This window comes from Mandrillus leucophaeus, unplaced genomic scaffold, assembly GCF_000951045.1.
Source record: "Mandrillus leucophaeus isolate KB7577 unplaced genomic scaffold, Mleu.le_1.0 Scaffold614, whole genome shotgun sequence".
Lineage (NCBI taxonomy): Eukaryota > Metazoa > Chordata > Mammalia > Primates > Cercopithecidae > Mandrillus > Mandrillus leucophaeus.
The window spans coordinates 636415-645853 of NW_012106631.1; positions in this window are offsets into that span (position 1 = coordinate 636415).

A 9439-nucleotide genomic window follows, 5' to 3' on the forward strand; every position below is an offset into this window, starting at 1 on the left:
CAGATATACTAAGGAAACACTGATAATGGGAATATCATTAGCACATTCTTTGTAAGATGACTGGAAATGAGTGGCCTGTGCTGTAATACTCTGCTTTCAGTTACTCTGTCCTTGTTCCTCAGCCTTCTCTTCTGTAAGTTCTTATTTCTTCTCAAACTTTCTGGGTAAATCTCGGTAGAAAGTTTAGCAAGCTATATCTAGGAGATAGTAAAATAATCACATCTCAGGATGTGGGAAATCCTGCATTTATCCTTTCTGGATCTTGAAGAGATACCGCTTTAAGGATTGAAGGTCAACTCTCCTCTTGGAAAAATTTTGCAGGTAATTGCCAGTGATATGTACATTACAACAGGACCAGAGTTTTCAAAGTGAATCCAACTGGTGAGAAGGAATATTTCAAAAGAATAAGAACTAAAGAATTTAGGGAATTTAGACTCACTCCTAATACTTCAAATAGCAGCTTTATTTTTCCCTCAGAGAAGTCATTGCCAAAATGGACATATAGAAAAATCAACAGTTAATTTTATAAAACCCCATTAGCTTAAATCACGAAGAAATGATTATAGGAACCAGGGCTGGCTCCTCTCAATTCTGACCTGTTGTTTTACTGTTTAATGTAGAATTTTTGATAACCTTTGGATTCAGTACAGTGAAGAACTATCTTGTGAAGTGAAGAACAGACTTCACTTGGAAATAACTTACTGGCTTAAAGAGAGTCACAATTTCTTTGGCGGTAAATAAAGCATAATGCTATTGCTTATGGTTTTCATTAGCTGGGTTTTTTCCTGGTGAAAAGAGATGTTGAATAAGAATTTCTTTCTTACAAAAGCTTTGGTATTATTAACATAATTGACTAGGATTTGAAATTCCGTGAAAACAAATGACCTTTCACCAGTTCTTATTTTGAATATATGTATTCATTTAGTGCTTACTTGAGGATTTAGGATCTTGTTCACTATTGTTCTTTAGGATAACTTTGAAGAAAATATTGTTACATGAAACCATGGATGGTATTAACAGAGCTAATATCCCAGATGTTTGATGAATATTTTTATGAATCCTGTTATTTTATGAATATACAAGCTTCATTGAAATTATTTTTTTCCATTTTATTAAGTAGAATTTTCTATATTGAAAAGTGTAAGACTAAAAATATCAGAGTGCCATAACAAGGGAGAAGGATGACCATAAAAAGTGTGGGAAGAGGTTCAGTAGGTATTTTCTCTAGTCATTAGAAGATAATGTGCTAGACAGTTCCTGGAACATAGTCAGAGCTTTGATGTATTGTTTTTGATTGATTGATATACTAAGGAAATTGTTGCCCTTCACTGTCAGAAGTGAACATAGGATGTGAAAAGTAAATAAAGCCTGAAAGGGCAGCTTATACTGTATCGTTTTAAATTCTTCCTGTCTCTGGGCACCACACTTCCCCACAGCTTGTTTATGAAGGCCTATAGTATGGTGAAGATTCAGGAGGAAGGAATAATGGGGCCCTCCAACCAGGGGAAAAGAGAAAAGAAAGATCTGAAATGAAGGTGGGGCTCTGAGTTAGAAGCAAAAGTATACTTTCGAGGAAGGTGGTATAATCTCTGATTTAAGAAATCTGTAGTACTAAAGGGGGAAAAATATATCAGAGAAGTAGAACTGGAAACAGGGGCTTTGGATCCAAATTGTACACATCATTGGCTTCTCCAGTATCAGCTTTGTGTTCCCAGCTCATGGCAGGGAAGAGCCCTGAGGGATTCTGATCCTTACTTCCTCACCTCGGGGTAGCTTGAACTCTGAGGAGGTAAAGCAGGGACTGTTTCCTAATACTGTATATCCCTAAACTCTTTGATTGCTTTTTTTTTTTTTTTTTCCCAGTACCCTGATGGGGTAATTAGTAATAGTAATTCCTAGCTACCCCAGGACTAGGAACACAGCCTAATTCCTTTTGGAAAAAAAGATTCTAATGTCAGCCTCATAATTAATGGGATATCTAAAACGTGGGCTAACGGCCTCTGTGTGTTTTGATTTCCTCTTTTAATAAACAATCTCTACTGATGTCCTGTGTTAAGATTAAAGATATACAACACTTTTAGAGGAATAAGGCATGAGATTTGTATCTGAGTTAGTAGTACACTTTATTTTGTGCTTAGCATGGGAAGAGCCTCAGACAATGTACCTGTGTGGAATTCTGATGCATCTGCCATTAGAAAAGTAAATCTTCAGGGTTGGTTCTTGTATTTATTTGTTGCAGCGTGCGGGGGAGGGGCAGAGAGTGCAGGAAATAGAAAAGGGACCAAATACAGTGAAATGGCTATGAAGAAGACCAAAGGGTACCTTTCTTATGTGATTCCCTTAAACCTCATCTAGGAATGTGCTTTTGTTTTCTACACTGAAATAAAACAGATGTCTAAAGGGACCTTTCTCTCTTATAACATAGTTATTTATGCCAGTGTCACTTCCCTTATTTACCTACAAACTCCTTGAGGACAGAAGCCATGACTCATATTTTCTACTCTTACAAGATACATCATAGAGATATTCACTCATAAAGAGTCAATAAACATCTAGTGTGTGAATATGATCTGCTTATTTTGCCAGTTGCTATATGGAAATAAATCTCTAGTCACATGCTATGTAATGATAGTGGTGGGCACAGATAATTTTTATTATCTGTGGGACTAGATAAATGGGTCAGCAGGCTGTGGCTTCCATTTCCAGAAAGTGCTTTGAATGGTAAAGGCAAATTTATTTATTTATTTATTGAGATATAAATAAATATCACCACCTCAGCTCACTGCAACATTCCTCTGTAGGGTTCACGCGTTTCTCCTGCCTTAGGCTCCCAAATAGCTGGGATTACAGACGTGTACAACCACACCTAGCTAACTTTTCTATTTTTATTGGAAATGGGTTTTCACCATGTTGGCCAGGCTGGTCTCGAACTCCTGACCTCAGGTGATCCACCCGCCTCAGCCTCCCAAAGGGCTAGAATTACAGGCATGAGCCACCATGCCCTGATGGTAAGGGAAAAATTTTAAGAACTGCTAAAGATTCATCATTTATATATGGCCCTCAGTCAAATTTCTGTGCTTTTTTGTTTGTTTTTAATTAGGGCCCACTATCATTCTCAAAATATATGTTCCTCAGCAACTGATTCTATGTTTCATTATCTTTAGGACAAAGAATACCAGCTCTCTTTAAAGCAGTGTTTTGAAATAGTTTGCGAGGTGAATACAGATATAAAAATAGATGTAAAATTGTATATCCTAGCCCAAAGAAAACTGTTGAAAGGGAGCTGCTTTGTTTTTCTAGAACGTCAGTGTCACTATTTTTACATTATACTTTGGAGAAACACTAATTTGTGAAAGGAAAGCATCTCAGAAGTTAACGTTGATGGTGTAAATTCTTATGCCTGTTGTGTTTTGAGGAACATAATTCACTGGAAGATAACGAGAGGCTGAATATAGCCTTGTTAAACTTCTTCACAGAGCCAGTGACATGATTCTGAATTGAACTTTCAAAGTCTGAAAGGAGAAAGTATAATATGCTTTAGACAGAAAGCCACAGGGTGATTGGGAAAATGTGAGATACTGTCAGGTGTTACGGTAGCATTCTAGTGAAGTTTTCCACGGATCCAAACTGTCAGAAAAAGCAAGGTCCCTTCCCACACTGATAAACACACACCTGTAGATGGTATTCCACTCTTTGAGGCAGACTTAAATAGTATTTTGGTTTATTATTGTCTGGAAAGAGATGTTAGTGGATAACTTGCCAGTTTGGTCCATTTAAAGAAATCAAACCTAAACTTGTTGCTGTCAATCATTATTTTTTTGATAGGTATAATAATGAAATCACTTTGTGGGCAAACCTTAAGGCATGGAAATTGTCATTTGCACTATGGAGAAGTTTCAAGAAAAAAAAAAAAGCAGCTATGGTTAAAAATCAAGAAAGAACTGCAAACTTCAGGACCTAGATTTCTTTATACCTGTATAACTTACTTTTGAGTTTGAGAGGAGGGGGAATTTGGGATTTTAGCCTTCTCTTGTTATCATTGACCCTTCCATCTCACCCCGTTGCTGCTAGGAAAATCACATGGTCAGGCTGGATGCAGTGGCTTACCTCTGTAATCCCAGCACTTCAGAAGGCTGAAAAGCGGGAGAATTGCTTGAGCTCTTGAGTTTGAGACCAGCCTGGGCAACATAAGGAGAACCCCCTCTCTACAAAAAATTTAACAATAAAAATTAAGCTGGGAGCAAGATGCTGCATACCTATACTCCTAGCTACTGGGAAAGCTGAGGTGGGAGGATCACTTGAGCTCAGGAAGCTGAGGCTGCAGTGAGCTATCATCATGCCACTACACTCCAGGCTGGGTGGCAGAGCAAGACACTATTTCAAAATAAAATAAATAATAACATAGTCACATGATATTAATGATAGTGATGTGGAGCTTCCTTTGAGGACATTTAACTTTGGGGCAAAATTGAGGTTGAGTTATGCCACTCAAGATGGAGATAGGGAGAAGGTTGGTGGCAGTGAGAACATTGCTATTAGAAAACAAGTTGGGGAGACCAGCTCGAATCTTAGAAATACCCTGGGAATAGGCCTTGCCAAGGCCACAGAACTATTTCCAATGGCAGGAGCTGGAGCTGAGATCATCTACACAGCTGCTGATAGGTTAGTGGGTGGGTACTGGATAGGAAGAGAGGTGTCTTGGTTTCTCACTTAAAGCTTCTGTGTGAGATTTCATAACAGAATATTTTCCTGAAGGAAATTACTGCTGCTATATTCATAGTACTCTGTGAAACAAAGATACTGAGTAATTATTAGTTCAGTGAATAAGAGAATGAATGGAGATTTTTTCCCCCATGGAAGTTCTTTTCTATTAGGATAAGTTTATATAGCCCATCCAATTGTATCCTAGTTTATCTATTAGGATAAATTTATAAGTCAGTCCATATACATACATGTAGAATGTAACAAATATTTTTATTGACTTTCTACATGCTATATTATGTTGTCTAGGAGTGTTATATGGATAACACTACAAAGGTACACTATTTTGAGTTTTAAATCAGTGACTTAAAAGCAGGATTTTACAAACACTAGTAATACTCATAACTTTCACTTGAGTGCTTACCAAGTCTCATATACTCTGCTGAGTCTTGTACATGTATCATATCTTTTTGTGTTCACAGAAAGAAAACCAATGAGGTCAGTATAAGCATCCCCCTTTTACACAGGAAACAGCCTCAGATTGCTAAAGCATATGCTAAAAATTGCACAGCTAGTAAGGGACAGAGCAAGGGTTACATTCAGAGCAGTCTGACTCCAAGTCACACCATCTTTTAAAAAGGTTGTACTCCCAGCTACTCAGGAGGCTGAGGCAGGAGAATGGCGTAAACCCGGGAGGCGGAGCTTGCAGTGAGCTGAGATCCAGCCACTGCACTCCAGCCTGGGCGACAGAGCGAGACTCCGTCTCAAAAAAAAAAAAAAAAGTTGTACTAATTTATGGGATATATGTGTAATTTTGTTACATGTACAGATTGCATAGTGATTAAGCCAGGGGTCGGGTATCTATCACTTACATGATGTACATTGTAGCCAATAACCAGTTTCTTGCCATCCTCCCTTCAAGCCTCTCACCATTGTGAGTCTTCATTATCTATAATTCTACTCTATGTCCACCTGAATACTTTTTAGTACCTATTTTTGAGAACGTGTGACATTTGTCTTTCTGTGCCTGATTTGTTTTACTTAAGATAATAACCTTCAGTTCCATCTTTGCTGCTACAAAGACATGATTTCACTTTTTATGACTGAATAGTATTCCACTGTGTGTATGTGTGTGGTCTATACACACATACATATACACATACTTTACACAGGAAACAGACACTCAGATTGTTAAAGCATTCACTGAAAATTGCACAACTAGTAAGGGACAGAGAAAGGGGTTATATTCAGAGTAGTTCAATTCCAAGATATGTATGTGTGTATCTATACATCACACAGATATGCACACACACACACACGTATATTTTTGAGAATCTCACTCTGTCATCCAGGCTGGAATGCAGTGGCACAAACATGGCTCACTGCAGCCTTGACTTCATTGGGTCAAGCAATCCTATTGAGTAGCCAGGACCACAGGTGCATGACACTATGCCCAGCTAATTTTTTTTTTTTTTTTAATTTTTTCGAGAGAGAGGTTCTCACCATATTCCCCAGGCTGGTGTCGAATTCCTGGTCACAAGCAATCTTCCACCTTGGCCTCACAAAGTACTGGGATTACAGGTATTACTCACCATGCCTGTCCTCCATTACATATATATATACACCACATTTTCTCTATCTCTTCATCTGGCGATAGACATTTAGGTTGATTCCATATCTCTTCTATTGTGAACAGTGCTACAACTGCAGGTATCTTTTTCATATATTTACTTCTTTTTCCTTTAGGAAGATACTCAGTAGTGGGATTGCTAGATCAAATGGTAGCTCTATTTTATTTATTTTAGTTCTCTGAGAAATCTCCATACTATTTTCCATAGAGGCTGTACTAATTTACATTCCCATTAATAATTTAACAGTTCATTTTATCCGCATCCTCATCAACATGTGTTATTTTTTGACTTTTTAATAATACTCATTCCAACTGAGGTAAGATGATATCTCATTGTGGTTTTGATTTGGGTTTTCCTGATGGTTAGTGATTTCGAGTATTTTTGTATATACCTGTTGGCCTTTTGTATGTCCTCTTTTGGAAAATATCTATTCATGTTCTTTGCCCACTTTTTAATGAAATTGGTTATTGTTGTTGTTGTTGTAGAGTTCCTTGTATATGCTGGATATTAGTCCCCTGCCGGATGTGTGCAAATATTTTCTCCCATTCAACAGGTAGTATCTTTACTCTGTTATTTCTTTTTCTGTGCAAAAGCTTAAGTCCCATTTGCTTATTTTTTTTCTGTTGTCTATGCTTTCAAGGTCTTAGTCATAAATTCTTTGCCTAGACCAGTGTCCAGAAGAGTTTTCTGTAGGTTTTCTTCTCCTAATTTTGTAGTTTTGGGTTTTACATTTAAGTATTTAATCCATCTTGAGTTGATTTTTGTATATGGTGAGGTAGGGGTCCAGTTTCATTTTTCTGCATGTGGCTATCTAATTTTCTCAGCACCATTTATTGAAGAGGGCATTCTTTCCCCAGTGTATGTTCTTCTTGACTTTGTCAAAGATCAGTTGATTATAAACATGACAAGGTATGCATTCTTAAATCTAAATTATCTTATAAATACAGTCAATGAATATTTTAAAGTTTTTTGAGATGTAGGCCTGTTTAAGAATATAACAAAGCTATAGTTCCCTCCCTAAGACTAAGTATACATATGTATGTTGACATGTAATTTCCAGGTATATGGACACACATACTGCCACCCCTCCCATTATGAACCCCATGTTATTCATATAAATACCAGCCTTAAGAAGGCAGAAAATCTACAAAATTATGTTGAGAAATGAAAAGAAATATGAATATTACAATAAAAATATTTCTGAAGGCCTCACCACAGAATAAATATTAAGAGGAAAATTCAGGGGCACTGAATTTGAGAGTAGTTGCATGTTCACACATGGAATTTGCTGCACCAATACTTCAAACACCTACAAATCTTTCCTAAAATATTCACAGAGTTAAATTACATAAGGTTTCTTCTCCTCTTGTTCCTTTCCCCTTCTTCTGTAATCCTATACACCCGCCTTGTCTCCTTGATTCTTGGAAACCTCAAGTATTTAGAGCCGAACACAGCAGGCACTCTTCTGAGTGTTTGTGATATACCAGCAAAAAGAAAAAAGGAAAAACAGAGGAACAGAAAATCACTGTCTTCCTGGAGTTTATATTTTAGTGGGAAGACAAATGATAAAAATAAATCTACAAAAGAAAATATATATTATGTTACAGAGCGATAAATGCTATGGGGAAAAAATTAGGCAAATTAGGGCTAGAAGAATGACAGGTTGCAATTTAAAAGAGGATGGTCCAGGATAGCATCATTGAGAAGGGCATATTTAGGCAAAGATTTGAAGGCGTTAACCCTGTGACTTTTGGAGAGAACACTGCTCTAGACAAAGGGCACAGCCAGTGTCTGAGACCAAAGCAGGAGGGTACTTGATGTGTTTCAGGCACAGTGTGGAGGCTGTGGAGCCACATGGAGTGAGTGAAGAGGTAGAGCAAGGAGATGAGGTCACAGAGGTAAGGGGCGGAGCAGAACATACAGGGTCAAGGTAGCCTCATAAGGTCTTTGATGTTTACACTGAGAAAAATGGAAAATCAATGTAGATTTTGAGCAGAGTGGCATAATCTGACATAGGATTTAAATGAATCACTCTAGCTGCTGTATTAAGAAGACTGTAGCAGGCAAGGGTAGAAGTTATGACATCAGTTAGGAGGCTTTTTAATAATCTAGGTGAGGAAGAGTGATAGATCATAAGTAGAATTAAGTAGTTGAATTCTGCATATATTTTGTTATAAAAGGTTTTACTGCTGTATGTTTCTCTCTATGCACTGCTTTAGCTGCTTCCCACAAATTGATTTGTTATGCTTTAATTTCATTCAACTCAAGACGATTTCTAATTTCCCTTATAATTTCCTCTTTTGACAAATGGATTATTTATAAATAATTAGTTTTATTTTCTAATATTTGGAGATTTTCTAATGTCTTTTTGAGAGGTCTCAAACATTGTATATTATTTCAATTAAGTGTATTAATGTATTAAGATTTGTTGTATGACCCAGAAGATGATCATTCTTAATAAATGTTCCATATTAAGTTGAAAAAAAATGTGTACCCAACAATTGGTGAAATATTCTCTCTATATAAGCACAAATTGATAGATAATGTGGTTAGGTCTTCTATATCCTTAATGATTTTCTTTCTTTTTGTCCTATCAATTCCTGCAAGAATAGTGTTGAAATCTCCAACCATAATTGTGGATTTGCCTTATTTTTATCAATTTTTTCCTCATGTAGTTTTAAGTCCTCTTGCTAAATGCCTAGACATGGAGAACAATAATGTTTTCTTGGAGAACTGATCCATTTATCATTATGTAATATCCCTTTTTATCCCTGGTAAATTTCATTGAGTATACTTCAGTTATTAATATAGCTACTCTCGTTTTCTTTTGACTCATTTTAATGGTGCATCTTTTTCCATCCTTTACTTTGTACTTATGTTTTATATTTAAAATAAATTTCTTATAGATAATGTACAGTTGGGTCTTTCTTTAAAAAATCTAATTTGACAATATGTATCTGAAATTGATGTGTTTACATTGTTTACATTTAATTATTTATGATTTGATTCAACTACCATCTTACTAGCTTTTCCTAATATTCCATCTGTTCTTAGTTTCTTTTCTGTTTTTAGTTTCACCTTCTTTTGGATTTTTTAAAATTCTGTTT